This window comes from Phlebotomus papatasi, chromosome 2, assembly GCF_024763615.1.
Source record: "Phlebotomus papatasi isolate M1 chromosome 2, Ppap_2.1, whole genome shotgun sequence".
Lineage (NCBI taxonomy): Eukaryota > Metazoa > Arthropoda > Insecta > Diptera > Psychodidae > Phlebotomus > Phlebotomus papatasi.
The window spans coordinates 5761393-5777537 of record NC_077223.1 but is presented as its reverse complement, the minus strand read 5'-3'; the positions used below and the strand labels follow the sequence as shown (position 1 = coordinate 5777537).

The 16145-nt window shown below is 34.6% G+C and overlaps 1 non-coding gene across 1 annotated transcript; it reads left to right on the top strand.

The window, feature by feature from the left end:
* Positions 1–15621: 15621 nt before the first annotated feature.
* On the top strand, positions 15622–15694 carry Trnat-agu (transfer RNA threonine (anticodon AGU)). Its single transcript has one exon. It is a non-coding gene; the product is annotated as a tRNA-Thr (tRNA).
* Positions 15695–16145: the final 451 nt, after the last annotated feature.

Below are 16145 nucleotides of genomic sequence, written 5' to 3'. Positions count from 1 at the left end.
ATTATAATTGTACCCTAATAGTATAGGGGAGACCGGGGTACCTATAGCCATGGGTAGAATTAGTCACTGGATTTTTCACGTTTTTCTTAAAATGTAGGATCGGATGAACGTCTGTTCGACAGGGAACCCCTATTGACACTTTTGTCAAAATGTTGAAAATTATTTAATGTATCTAGTAAAATATAAGTAATATAACGTTTTTTCTGTAATATACCTTTTACTATAAACAGAGATGTTCAAATTTCATATCCCAAATGGTACAGAGTAGGGTGTCAATAGGTGCTGAGACGAGTTCTTAAAGTGTCAATAGACGTTCCTTTCACCCTACATGTAGCAAAGTATTTTTTAATAAAAATAAGAACACATCCCCATATTGCCAGAAATATTTATAAGTCTGATTCAGTTATCCTACAATTTAGAAGCATTTTTATAAAATGTTTGATGTTGATGTTAGGGGAGACCGGGGAGGTTTGGGACACTTTTTCATGTTTTGACTTTGAGACACTATTCCAAAAAACCACGATAGTGTATTACAATTTTATGCGGTCTATAGGATACTTATGGGTATTGACTTTATAAAAAGTACTCGATGGAACTTGGAAAACAACTCAGTTTTCTTGGAGAAGATAAAACATTTTACTTGATGCTTTGTCCCAAACCTCCCTGATGTGGGGCAGTATGGGACGCAAAAGGGGATGTTTGGGAAGCGTTTTTTCTCGCATAATTTGAATTATTGGAACACGTTAATTAATTTTAAATACCAGATTAAAAATATTAGGTGAGATTCTTAACAATCTCACCTACTATAATCCTAACAAAATTTCATGTCGTCCGATCGACCTCAAACTTGGCCAAAATGTGTTTCGCCACTTCCTGATCACGAATATATATGTGGCTATTTTACGTTCCCGGCCGGCCGGCCGGCCGGCCGCTCTTTGGAGCTTAATAGCTCCTAAACTAAAAAAGATATCGACTTGCGGTTTTCGGCAAAGGTTATATATCGGGTGAAAATTGCAACTTGGTGCATTGACCCCCCACCCCCCACCCCTCCTTCCGCCATTTTGAAGACCCCCCTTTTTTTGTTTTCTCAATAGCTCCGCCCCTATGGCATTCAGCGGACTCAAATTTTAGTATGTTATAGCTGGGCCTTAGAGCTTTCCATCAATACCAAACTTAAGGTCCACCGACCCCCCTGACCCGAGCTATAAGGGTCCAAAAAAAATTTCTTAAAATGGCCATAACTCCGGTTCTAATCGTCAGAATTTAAAAAGTGAGGGCTTTTTGGAAAGCTCTTGTGAAATGCCACTTCTTCTTCTAACATCGCAAGTTCATAAAACCACCGCTAGGGGCGCTATTATTAAAAAGAAATTTTTTAAATCTTAGAAGTTAAATAACTCAAAAATTTCATTGTGCATCGGGCTGAAATTTTAGTATGTTGTAGCCGTTGATTATACCTATCAAACAAAAAAAACCTTAAGTCGATCCATAACCCCTGACCCGAGCTATAAGGGGTCAAAGTTCGAACATTGACCGGCCTCTATCTCCGGTTCTAATTAACATATCGACCTAAATTTTACCTTTTTGGTTTCGTCTCGACAAGCACTTTCAGATGGAGGTTCAAAAAGTCACCACAGGTGGCGCTGTGATAGCGTCAAAATTCATCGAAATTCAAAGTCACTTTTCTCAAAAACGGCATTGTGCAAGTTAATGAAATTTTAGTATGTTGTAGTCCAGTCTAGGACGTTTCCAAAATGGTGCGTATGCGCGCTGTGGTTTCAATAGAACCGGAGATATGAGGGGTCAAAGTTCACGAAATTCAAAAAATCATATCTCCGGTTCTATGTGACCGATTTTGATGAATGAGGGCTTAAACGAAAGATCTCACCAAATGCTACAACTTTCTAGAATATTTGAACTTCGTGGGACCAACACCAGGGGCGCCACAGTCAAAAAACCAATTTCAATATCACATAACCTCAATTATCTCGACTGTCGCTGAACCGATTTTGATGATTACTTTGACATAATTGTAGAGCACATTTGTCTCTACATTTTGTCCATACATCATTTTCCGATCAGACTACGCTATCACTCCGATTTTGCCGTTTAAGTGTGAAAAAATTGATTTATCCAATAATAACGCTTTGAAATCACTCAGATGCCAATTTGACTGCCTCTACTCCACCGAGACACTTAAAATAGGGGTTTAAATGGAAAGTCCCGCAAAATACAACAATTCTTTGATTTAGTTGAAGTTCAACAAATGACTACTTGGGGAACTCTGGATGAAAAAACGAGTTAAGAAACAAAAAACCTCGCTTATCTTGGCTTCTGAGTAATCGATGAGTTCAAGTTCTACGGCAAAATTATAGAGAACATTCTGGTCTACATTTCACCCATATAACACTTTTCTGTCAGTTCATCCAAATCCTTGATATTTTGGTTTAAATACAAAATTTGTATAATTTCACGAATTTGATTCAAGATAACTGAATGGCGTCTCCCAACTTCAGCTCCAAATCGAATTTGCATGCACTCCGAGTTAGCTCACGTTAAGAATCTCACCTACATAAGCCGGTTAGGATTATCTGTCCCTTTCTGATAGAAATAAAAATATTTCATCTTTTATTTCACACTTAGAAATTAATAACAATTTTATTTGTACAGTAGAGTCATTTATTGTCAATCAATGATTTAAAGTATTTTCTTCTTATTTTCCATCTACCTTTCTTTGCTTTTTTTATTCTAAATATTGCATTCATGATTATCAAATTTCTCAGGCGAGTAGATTTTCTTGCAACTCTTAGTTTTGAACTCATTGATGGATTCCTGTTTGATTTTATGACAACTGCATTGTACCTCTTTTCTCATTATTTCTCTGAATTAGCACTCGCCTTGCCTTTTCTGGAGAACTTGTTCGAGAAATTTTTGAAAAAAATAGTTTTTAACTAGATTGGGCAAAGATTGAATATCCTCTGAGAAGGAATTATTGATTCCCAATACATTGATGGTTTAATTGTCCCTGTAGTTAGAGAAATCTGCTCCACTGGTAAACTTTGCACAAGAGGGAGATTTCCAGTGGAAACTGGGCATTACTCTTCATTTTGACAATAAACAATTGCATATCACCTACAATCTTGTCGAAAATCTACGTCCCATTCATCCCCTTTCAGGTGTCCCAAACATCCCCACGTGTAATTTTGGTATTTAAAACCTTTATGTAAAAAACAAGAGCGTATAATCTCTGAAACTTTTATAAAAATATGATCCCAGATTACACTGCTACCTAATGAGATAAAAAAGTTTTGATTATATATCGCTGATATAAAATACAAAGAGAAAAACTGAGACGTCAAAATATACAATTTTTATCAATTTTTAAAAAAATGTTCATAGAATTAAAACAATAAAACTGAGGATATCCATTCTTTTAGTCAAGATACATCTTAATATTGCCCACGATACAGTAATGGTTAAATCCCATTTATTGCAAAAATTAATTGAAAAAATCGCCTTGTCCCACACTACCCTTGTCCCAAACCTCCCCGGTCTCCCCTACAGTTTTTGGCCCAGCATTTGGTTTTCTGAGTTTCTAGTCAAGATTTCATAGTTTTACCTCGTTTCTGGTTTAATAAACTCAATTAAAAAATACTTTTCACTTGGATAATAATTATCCAATTTTTTATATAAGATGATAAACACTCTGAAACAGCCCTCGGGGCAGTTGTAGCCATTCTTCCGTGGCGGGATAAAACTATCAATGATTTTTCACTAATACATGGATAATTGTTAGATGAACAAGTACTATTGATATTCCAAGCAATATTGCTATTCGGATGGAAAATTTGTAAAATAGATTTTTTCAGGATATTTTTATCAATTTTGCCGCAATTACAAAAATATCATAAAAAAAAGTCGGCTAAAGCCTTTTTCTTTAGGTTTAAATGACATCAGTGGGCTTCAGTGTATCAAGCGAAACAATATTTGGTATCTCCAGTTTAAAATTTCGTCTGAAATTCTGATGGCAATTAGCACCCCAAAAGTGGCTATATCTACCCAGACCGGGGCAAGTGTTGCCAATGTGTCATACTTTTTTTCATTATCCTCTCTAGAAAAACTCAAGGATTTTAGAGCCTTGGACTACACTGTTTCATACAGCCAATATCCTAATGCTACTTATGCAATATGAAAACATTAGACAAACCTTATCAATTTTTCACAAATTACGAGCAAAAAAAACTTCATTTGCTGGCTAATTCTACCCCTATCTCCCCTAACTACTGAATGGGTATGGATTGACTGTGGCAAGGTTCTTTTTTTTTAGGATCCCGTAAAATTTTGCATGTAATTTATATCAAGTCAGATCGTTATCCATCACTTAGTAACATATTGTAATTGTAGCATTTTCAGTATAACAATTTTAGTAAATTCCAATTAAAATTTTTAATAACAAATTGATATTACGATTGATATTCGTGGTGGCATTTAAGCAAGTTTGAGCAATACACAGCTTTTAACTCAATATATCATTCGCGATTCACTGATTTCAATTGATCGTTTGATCTTTTCCGGTGTTCTCAGGCAAATGGTGCATCAAAAAGTGTGTTTCTTTTCTTTTACCACATAACGCTAGGATGGTCATTGCGAAATATTTTCTTCTGTTGGTGTATGTTTTTCCTTCGCCCATAAATTTCAATTCCCGCGCAAATTAGTCTCTATTTAATTCAAATTAACGTCAAGCAATTTTCTCTTTTGTGGCACTTTTCACCCGAATCTTCACGAGGTCACACTAATTCCCCAAAGTGAAAATACACCCAAGCAATTTTCTGCCAATTGCTATTGCATCTTTTGTCCAAAATCCACTCAACACTAATTACTGAAAATCAACGAAGAAGGTTCTTTGACAAATTATTGCAACATCTCCCTGTTCTCAAGTGGCATCGATTTTTGGTTAAATCAGCAAGAGGTATGACATCATCATGTCAAGACCATTTTTAGGTATATAGATGTATGTAGTCTCAATATTGGTGATCATAAATTGAGATCATGATTGAGGATTTTATTTCATGTGTGATCGCACCGTATGATCTTTAAGATACAATCGCCTTTTAACCGTGAGAAATTTAGGAGCATCTTCAATCTTCGCACCCTAGTTTTCAAACACTTTATAGGTTTTTCATTGATTGCAGATCAAATGGATAATAATACGTGCAAAAAAATAATATATAATTTAAAATAATCGTAAAATTTGATCGAAAGACATGTCAAATTATTTCGCTATGTAAGAAGATGAGCTTTTTGCAATTGAGTTGAACAGATATTTTTCTCATCACGAAGGATTTAATCCAATAATCATAAACCTTTTGGAGCCGCAAGGCAAATTTCTGGCGAAATCCAGAAAAAAAGTATCAATACACCGTGTGGTATTAAGATAAGATCACATTAAATGCTATAAATGAGTATGAGTTAATTGAATGCACGGCAGAGTCGCAGGCACTCATTGTGAGATCCTCACACAACATACCTAATAATAATAATATTAAAGTCATATGAAATAGCCTGGCATTTCATTCTTCTTCAGCTTCCACACTGTGCAATTTCATTATTAAAATTCCCATTGCAAATGTGCGCAGTGTGACTTTTTCTGGGCATGGAGTGAAAACCGTGTGAGATTGGAAGTGTCTGACTCGATAAATTCACTAAATCGGTCAATAGGTAATGTATGAGCATTGAGTAAATGTGTATTTGGTATCATCGTGTCACGATTTTGGTATTTATACACCTTTTATATTCCTCTGCCATTCGATTCTACAAGATCACACGGAATTTCCTGACATCTAACAACATTCTCTGTGTGAAATTATCCATTTGATTTTTCTTCACTCTTTTGTCAGGTGATTGTCTATTGAAGATGGGTGATCAAAATAATTGCAGACAATCACGTTGAGGTACCTGACTATTAAACTTACGGTAGATATAGCAAAACTTAAGTATATAAACTTCGTTCTGAATTATACCAAATATTGATAGATCATATTTAGTTTAAAAAGGGAAAATCTTTCTCCTGAACATTATTTTTAGTACATGGCTGGTTATCCTCATGTGTTTCAGTGTTATCGACTTTTCTTTGAGTTGTTTCCTGTCACGAGTGTCCCCAGTTTTCGTTGTGTTCCAAAACCAACCAACAGTCGTGACAAGAACCAATTAAAAGTCGATTACGCAGAAGCACTTGAGAACAGTCATGTACTAAAAAGAATATTGGGGAGAAACCTTTCGCCTTTTCATTTTTTATTGGAATAGCAGCTTAATGGAAGCGATGGAGGAGCTTTGAAATCGGAACACTTGAGCTGATTGTTTTTTTCCATTTGACCAATTGATTCAAAGTAGTAAATTATCAAAAAGAAAAACGTTTAACTCAGTTGAGTAGGGGAAACCGGGGTAGAATTAGCCACCAAATAACATTTTTCATTGCGTATAATTTGTACAAAAAATGTTTGTATGAGGCTGATAAATATTTCAATGAATAGCAAGGGAAGTATATATTTAGAATGAAGAGTGGTTTCCTCATTATTCCTTGTTATCACTATTTCATATTATGCGTGGCTAATTCTGCCCCGGTCTCCCCTATACTTCCAGAGGGGATGTGCCCTTAAAAAATAAAATCCGAATAACAAATACGATTTCCCTGCAAAACAATAAATGAAGACTTAGTTTTTAGTATTTAAGGTAAAATCTTTAGTTCACGCCTTCATTAGGAATTGACCAACTAAATTTTCTCAAAAGAAAAATTATTTATAGAGAAAATAAATAGCAACAAATGGTTCAATATTGCATGTTACCGAAGTCTGGCCGAGCCTTCCGAAAAATAGGCCACGCCCTCAATAATTTTTTCACAAAAAATAGAATTACTGTGATTATACAAATGATGTTTATCAAAACATAGTCTTTGTCTAGTACTCTTGAGAGTTTACGAGGCAATAGCTTCATTTCTGAGACCAAGATCAAAATCAACTTCAAGATTTTGGTATTCTTAAATCAAAAAATCAAGATGAAGATATTAAACCTGTCAAATGTCTTGAAATCTTGAAATCCAAGACACAAACCGTGTGGAAATCAAGATTTGCAAGTCTCAAACCAAAATTTCAAGATTCCGAGACGTCAAATTTCTTGTTTTCTTGAAATAATTCCAAGAACCTCTCAGAGGTGCTTAGAATAAATGCAAAACTGCAGAAAAATCATTTTTTACAGCAAACGTTTACACATTGTTGGCAATTGAAGTGTCAAGAATACCGAAATTCGAAATGACAGAACAATCAGCGCTAAAGCGACAAGTACGTCAACTTACACTTTAAGCTTCCGGTAGATTTTCGAATAGGTTTGACTTGGCTTTAGCGTGGCTTTGTCTCTTAGAAAGGTTATTACTGAACGGAGCGATTATGTAAAATTTATGTATTGTGTAAATTTATGTAATTTATTATCAAACTCATGTCACGTAAGTTGTGATCAAAGAAAGAAAGTCCTTGAACGAGATTAACTCGCCTATAAACAAAATATACAGTGCCCGCTCTCTAATCCGGATCGCCGTAATCCGGACGAGTTATCGACGGTTACGTTTAAAATCATTTTGAGGTCATGTATGCATGTGTCTTCACCAATGAAAATTAATTATCCTGTGATGTTTTTGTTTAATAAATGAAGTTATGATAACATAGAATTCTCTAATTATGTCTTTTTAATCTTTTTTAAAACTTTTATTTTATTTCTACAAAAAAATCGTGTATTGTATTTTCGAGACGTTGAACAAATTCAAAAAATCCATCCGGATTATGAAGCGGACATCTGTCATATTGTCTCCCAATCATCCGGATTACAAAGTGGGCACTGTATTTGCTTTTTTTTTCTTTTAATCAGATTAATCTTCTGTGAGTAATCAAACGAATCAAACCTACTAAAAATTAAGGTATTTAAAACAAAGGACTCTGAAAATCAGAACCCAAGCACCGAATTTGTTACACTAAACCTACCAAGGCCGGTCAAATCAGCCGGTCGCTAACCTTTATGATTTTTTTTAAAATAAGCATGTAATATATTTTCAATGTTTAACTTTTATTTTTTTTCCTTTTTCCAAGAAAAATTTGTTGATTATCCTACCTACCGCGATCTGTCATTTGACCGATCGCGCTAGCAAAAACAACCAAAAGGGTCGGTAGGTTTAGTGTTAAAATTCTAAAATAAATATTGAAAAAATGTTTAAAATGAGATTTAATTATTTAAATATTTTATTATTTAAAAAAAAATGCAGTTTTTAGTCTTCATGACTTACGAAACCTCTTTAGAGTGCGCCACTTTACTTTTAGTAGTCACAGAAACGGAACTAAGAACGCTATAAGCAGATTATGAGAATTTTGGTTCTAGGTTACTTTGCTTAGAGAGTTGTACAAGAGAATATAGAGAAGAAAATGCTTTATGAGTATGGATCGTATGGGTACTTACCTCAAAGACTACCATAGTCTGTTTTGTTTCATTTCCTCGATTTCTCTCTCTCGTGAAAAATTTCATCCTTCCGCAAATTGTTGAAGAAGTTACACCTGGAATTATCATTGATAATGAGGAATTTAACGTGCCTCTTGTCATTAATTGAATGATTTATGTATAAAATAATTGGATGGTGTATTATTTTCTTAAGCATGTGCGATAGTCTCACGATATACGTGAGCCCATGATCCAATTACGTTTAAAAATTTATTATTTATTTGCAAATATTCCAAATTAAATGGTATAGTATACGAAAAATGGTGGAATACACAAAGAACAATAATGCAAAATTGCTTTAAAATGTGTGTAACTGGCAATTTGATTATGGAAGTTATCATCATAAATTTAGTAATGTTTTGTAAGACAAACACCTTTTGTCGCTTCATGCCAAACACACAAAATGGGACTCTGAAATGATGGGAAAATCTCATCTCGTACATTGGTCTCTTGAAGGAGATACTCTAGTTTTTTTTGTTTTGTTTTTGTTTTTGGCATAAATTCCTCGACTTCTTGAAGCTGTTTTTAGGTTTCTTCAACTATAAAAATACACCATGGTCATTGCAATTGTTACATTGTTCCCAACCACAGAAATTATGGGTCTTTTATGACATCTCTATAAGGTGCTATGCAATAATTACAGCCACAATTTTGCTGTTTTCATTAATATTAAAATGAGAAATGGTGAACCTTGCTTTTTATTTAAACACTCTGATGAATATAAAAACCACAAACTACAGAGTTTATTCTTCAAATTGGTATATAATAAAGTTGGTGGAAGCGTGGGATGATTTGTTTCGTGAGATTAACTTCTGCATGTCTCAGAATTGATATATTTTACTTAAGAGTCTCTCCTTAATATTTTCCTCTTCCAATTCGATTGCCTTTCAATGGTTCAAATTGCTGATGAAGGTGTTTATTATTTCGTGTGAAACTTTCCCAAGCAAGAGTGTTACGCTTAAACAATGATGATCATTCCAAATTAGGACAAATTACTTTCGCACTTCTATATGTTTTGTCTTTATGCCGCTCAAAGTCAGACAGAAACTCTAAAAAGCAAATTGCAAGCTAATAAACTTTCTTTACGATATATTAAAAGCAAATACTGAAGTTTAAAATACTTCGAGAAATACTCGACCGGCATTGCATGAGAAAATATTGGATCTTTGTTATCAAAGCATGCTGTTTCTTAGGCGAAAGTACATAGCATTTCTGCATTTGTTCAACTTGAAAAAATAAAAAAAACAACTCTTTTTCAATCTTAAAGTCAATAGTATTAAGAATTTAAAAATTCTCATAACCGACTTCACAGGACAATGGGCAAAAGTGACCTCTGTGACTGTATTCGACCAAAACATTAATTGCAACATAAACTGGACAGATAAACTTAGATCAATTTATTGTAGATGAGATTCTTAAAATGAGATATAAGTGTTCTCTACAATTATACCAAAATAATTATCAAAATCGGTTGAGTAAGAGTCGAGATAATAGAGTTTATGTAATATGAAAATTGGTTTTTTCGCCTGTGGAGCCCTAGCGTTGGTCCTACGAAGTTCAAATGTTCTAGAAAGTTGTAGCGCTTTGCGAGACCTTTCATTTGAGCCCTTACTCGACAAAATCGGACGAAGAGAACCGGAGATATGGCGGTTTGAATTTCGTGAACTTTGGCCCCATATATCTCCGGTTCTATATTAATTAGATTAATAGATAATAGATAATAGATTAATTAGATTAATTAGAAAAAATCATCAAGTCAGAATTCACATCCCTGTCTTGCTTAAAATCTTTGCATATTTCTATCCTATTCTTTCGCACTCTTCTTCTTCTTCTTCTTCTTCTACTTCTTCTACTTCTTCTTCTACTTCTTCTTCTTCTCTTGAACATCACACCAAATTAAATTTAGTTCAATCCAGTTTTGAAACCAAACCCACTCTTATGCAATTCTTTCGAGAAAGAAAGAGAAGTTTATTTTGGCTTTATAAAATTTTCTTGATCTAAAAGGTAGAAATGGAAAAAAAACATAGAAATCTTAAAAAATTAAGCAAATGTATAGAGAATAGCACAGAAAGATATTCCTGCTTTGACAACTTGAATAAACATCATTAAATTAATATCGTACATTCCCGCTGCTTTCAGGCCAAATTGTCTCTGTGACATTAACATTATCATTAGAATTATCTTTTGTTCCTTTAGATCGAATTCATACCATTTTGTGTGATAAAGTTCTACTGAAAATTGTTCTGTCTTTGAGAAAATAAACTCTCCAAAAATGCAAATTGCTCCAAATTGGCCAAAAACTGCCAGAGAAAGTGGATAGAAGGCATAACCTGCATCACCTCGCATTATAAAAATAATGTTTAAGATAAATATAACAATCGATCCGATTTGCAATGTAAATGTGTAGTAAAAAACTCTGCCAAATAGTTCGAATTTTTCGAGAATTTCACAATGAAATTTATGAGTGTGCAATAAAAGTTCTCTTTTGTTAGTGAGTTCTGAGTTATCAAGAAGTCGTATGGTATCTCCAAAGATGTTGAGAATAGCAATAAAGTAGAATCCAAGAATGATGACAGTTGTATCCAAAATTATCACGAATGTAGCTGCAATTTGTATAACAGCAACCTGATGAATATGATAATACAAAAGTGAAGAGTTATCTGCTGGCTTAACACCAGGAATTGCTATTAACAATGCATCAACGTAGACAAAATAGGACATCATTCCAGCTCCAGCTATGAACCAAACTGGAAATATAAATCTATTTAAAGAATCTAACGTTTGACGATCGTTTAGTGATTTTCAAAGCCTTACATTGATAATAGTTTATTAATACGGAGGATACTCTTAAGATGATGAGTTGTAAAATCAATCACTTCCTTGTAATCAACTTGATACATTTCGCGAATGAATAAAAATATGGTGTTCAGGTCATCGGTATTGCACAAAATTGATAAAGCTTTTGCTACAAATTGTACATCTCCGGCAATCGTCATGATTTAGATTTAGATTTAGAAGAGGGGGCGGTCAAAAGTGACCGCTGCACCCAGGCCTCTGTGTTGGGCCCATTATGCATCCCCTAGAAAAATTTCCACTATTAAGGGCAGGGGGTGTCAAGCCAGCCCGATCTCCGGATGAACTCCATCAAACAGGCCGGCTTTATCCCTGGTAATTCACTCTGAGGCAGTACCGCTTTACCAAGCAGCTTCCGCCTCAAGTTACACAAACTGGGGCAGTCACACACAAGGTGTATGACCGTCTCTTCAGTCTCATTACATCCTCTGCACATTGGATCGCATTGGATGCCAATCTTATTCAGATGTTTCTTTAAACAATGGCCGGTTAAAGTGTTGGCAGCCCGCCGGGCTCTCCAGCGGCTGCCACCCACAACATAATCCGTCCGTTTTTTATCGATATTGGCCATGAACAGTCTGGACACACGACAATTAGTTGTCGCGGTCCAGTCCGTTTGATGGGCCTTTAGCATGTCTTCTTTTATAATAGACTTCCTCACTTGTGAGGAAAGCCCTAATACTGGTTCAGGTCCAGTGAAAGCTGTCCTAGCTCCCGCAACAGCGAGGCGGTCTGCTTCCTCATTGCCTGCAATTCCACTATGTCCAGGAACCCAGTGTAGTCCAACCTCAGATATCTGTGAGGTCGCCTCCAACACCTCCTGGCATTCGGAGACAAGAGCAGACCGCGTGTTCCAACCAGATATGGAAAGAATCGCGGCAAGGGCGTACCCAGGATTTCAGTTAGGGGGGGGGCTGAGTCTCAAATTTTGTTGGCGGGGGGGGGGGGGGGGGTACATAATTTTTATATTGAAAAAAAAAAAAACAAAAAAAAATAAAATGAGATAAAAAGTATCTATATATACAAACTGGTCCTACTTTTCACGAGAGATTAGCCTATGCTCAATTTGTAGGTATTGATTAAGGAACAATCATCAGTGTTCTTCGGACCAGTAGTGCATTGTCTCCTATATTATTGACCAAAAATAAAATTAATTTTTAGAAATTATTCGCAACTTTTTACTAAATAACTACAGCAAGGATGCATTCCATTAGTTCATATTTAATCTATAGAATCAACTACCCGTGAAACATCTGATAAAGCACCTTCCGATCTGTAGAACACAGTGCATTTTTACTATTACACCTATCTTTATTCATTTCTGATAATAATAAACATAGGGTAGTGTGCCAAATTGCGCCCAGCTTGCAATTTCGGCCATATTTTTTGTTCCTCGAATTTCCATGAATTTTTAGTTTTTACATACTCTTGAGATTGTACAATGCAAAAGAATAACAAAAAATGTAGCTTCGACAAACGAGATGATCTGATAAAGATATTGGAAGAATTCCCGAAGGGCAACGAACTATGAGAATGAAGTTGGCTGAAATAGGCCTCCAATTCTATGTCTACATTTTTATTCATTTCAAAATGTATTTAGAATGATTTTAGGAAAATAAAGATGATAAACTGTGTGTAAGGTTCCAAGCATCACTCCTTATAAAAGAGTAACAAAAATATTCTATTTTTATTAAATATATTACATTTCAAACTTGAGACTTTGTCGCTTGCATGCAACTATGCCGAAATTTGGCACACTTATGCCCAACGCACAATAACTTTTGTTTAGTAAACATGTTTTTGACATTTCAATGAGAGTGAGTGAGATCTTGATCTAGTCATCTCGCTCATTCTCATGGGAAATTTTGAAAACATGTTTACAAACAAAAATTATTGTGCGCTGGTCATTACCCTACACAAAAACATTAAATAGTGTTTTGGAGCTTATATTTTTTTAAACTTAATGTGTAACATTGGTCTTAACATTTCGCTTTGTGAAGCCCTTCAAGGCAAAAAGAACTATCAGTCTTTAGAGATTAATGATATGCTTCTGAAATTTGACATTTCTATTTAACGAAAATTTACTTAAAACAGATTTTTTTAACTTCTTTTCCAGCATAATAAAAAAAATTAATTCAAGTTCTTAGGCATAAAAAGAACAAGATTTAAACTATATTTTCTGCATTTAATTTAAAAAAAAAATCAAAATTCAGCCATTGAGCTATGTTTTCTAATATTAAAAACGTTAATTTTTCCTATTAGGATTTTATGTTTACTTGATCATAACTTATTCTATAAAACGAAACATGATGTAAAATGTTATGATTTTATATGCCTAGGAGCTTGAATTTAATAAAATTTTTATTATGTTGAGAAAAAAAAGTTCGAAAATATGCTATTTTCAGCCTTTTTGACCCGCATAGACCCTCAATAGATCAAAGTTCAAAGTCAATATACGACCACAGCTTTAATTATATTATTCTTAAATTTCACGTCTGACTGCTCCATTTGACGGCTTCAAATAAACTTTCGGAATCCTTGATGCTTTTTTTTTAAACATATCGCCCGAGGAAACTAGAGGTCCATCACAAGTTTTTAAAATGTCTTAAGGCCTCTACACATTGGGAGTAATTTTCAAAAAAAAAAACAAATGCTGGGAACGTCAGAAGGTCAGGAAGGTGGGAACGTCACAATTCTGTCAAAAATGCAATTTTTGGCGAAAACAATTCCCAATGTGTATATGTTATTAAGAAGAAGATTATTAAAAATATTCTGTAGAATCATTTTAAGAAACTTGCTTTCTTCTCATATGGTAAACCGTTAGTGCCAAAAAATACGATTTTTAGAAAACTCAAGGACGACTTTTCTAAAACATATTCTAACGCTATATTTTTACTTTCTCTGTGGATTTTTAGGCTTTCGTTATAAATTCTTAAATATCCCTTAAATATGTGAAAAAGATTAGGTGACAACTTCCTTTTTTTCAAAAAATATATTACTGAATAAATTTATTACTGAAAATACGTTAGAAAAATAAATCAAAAAAAGTTACGAAATATTTGTTCACTTTTACAGTTTTTTTTTTAATTCTTGAATCTAGTACAGTACGGACAAGCGCCTTGTCCTGCCCCCCCCCCCCAATTGAGTTTTTAATAGTTTTTGAGTTTTTATAAGTTAATTTTTGTAGTGACCTTCTACAAACGAGCAGTAAAACATTAAATTTGAGAAGTGACTAAATTTACAACTTTAAAAAGAATACAATTTTCATAAAAGTTTCGATCTTTATGAATTAAAAAATTAGGCCCATTTTTGGAAAGATTTGGATTTTTTTACTAGCCAAATTAATTTTTTTTGCTGAATAAATATATTTTTTGCTTTTCACTTGTTTTTGAATTTTTTTGACGCTTCTAGGGGGGGGCAGCTGCCCCCCCTGCCCTTAGCTGGGTACGCCCATGAATCGCGGCCTTGCTATCCGAGAAGATTTGTATTTTCCTTCCTTCGACGCCGGCCTCCATCAGCCTACGCACTCCAAACACTATGGCAGCAACCTCGGCCTGAAACACAGTTGTGTATCGGCCAAGAGGCACCGATCCATTGAGCTGAAGCTCAGGACAGTGGTAACCGGCCCCTGAGGAGCCTTCCACACGAGAGCCGTCTGTGAATAATGCCACCGCTCCAGGTTCAATAATTTCCCCCAATCGTCATGATACTTAAAACAAATGTTATAACATTTTGCTCAGTGTATATCATTGGCAAAACTGAGCAAATAAATAAGTACATTTGGAAAATAAGAATCGCAAACTTTTCATAACCACGTAGAAGATTTCGTGGAAAATCTGGCGGACTTAGAAAGTCTAAGGAACGCCTTATACGTTTTTCAAATTCAAGATACTCGTTGTAGGACTCAATGTAATAAACCATCTTGGACACTGCAACTGATGAATGACTCATTGTTCCATGTGAATGTCAACAACTGAAGTTTTAATTGTCTGGTAAATATTTTATTGAAAAAAAGGGTGGCGTGAAAAAAGGGTGATAAAAAAGCGTCCGAGGCTTTGCGAGCTTCTCGAGAATGAGCTCTGCCTTATAGGGTCGGAGGAACGTCTGTTCGACAGGGAACCTCTATTGACACTTTTGTCAAAATGTTGAATATTATTTAATGTATCTAGTAAAATATAAGTAATATAACGTTTTTTTCTGTAATATACATTGTACTATAATATTTTACTATATTTGGCCTCTATAGCTCAGTTGGTAGAGCACTCGTCTAGTTAACGAGAGGTCTCTAGTTCGATTCTGGGTGGAGGCCAGGAATTTTTCCTATCTTCACTGAGAAAAAACTGGATGATTTGAGTGTCATTTGCTCTGATTGACGACTTTTCTGTACATAAATACAATTAACGTTGAACTAAAGTTCGTAAAATTCTCACTATAATCTCTTCAGTTTCCCAATGAACCATCTCTCGGCTTAAACCGTAAGCATGTATAGGGAAATAAGGCGGTTTTCAAACTAGAGGTTTAGCCCAGTTCCCGAAAGTCTCATAATCCTAAATAGCAATTAATTTTATTGCTTTTACAGAATTTAATTGATCATTTGCCTTTAGTAATCCAATCTTTAATTCCAACTTTTTAAAAAATTCTTTATTGATAAGAAACTAAATACGTTAAGCCATATGACTAATGCTTAGGTCTGAAGCCCGTATAAGGCTCTAAATTTTTAGGTATATCCATAATTTCGATCTTTTACACTATGACTTAAG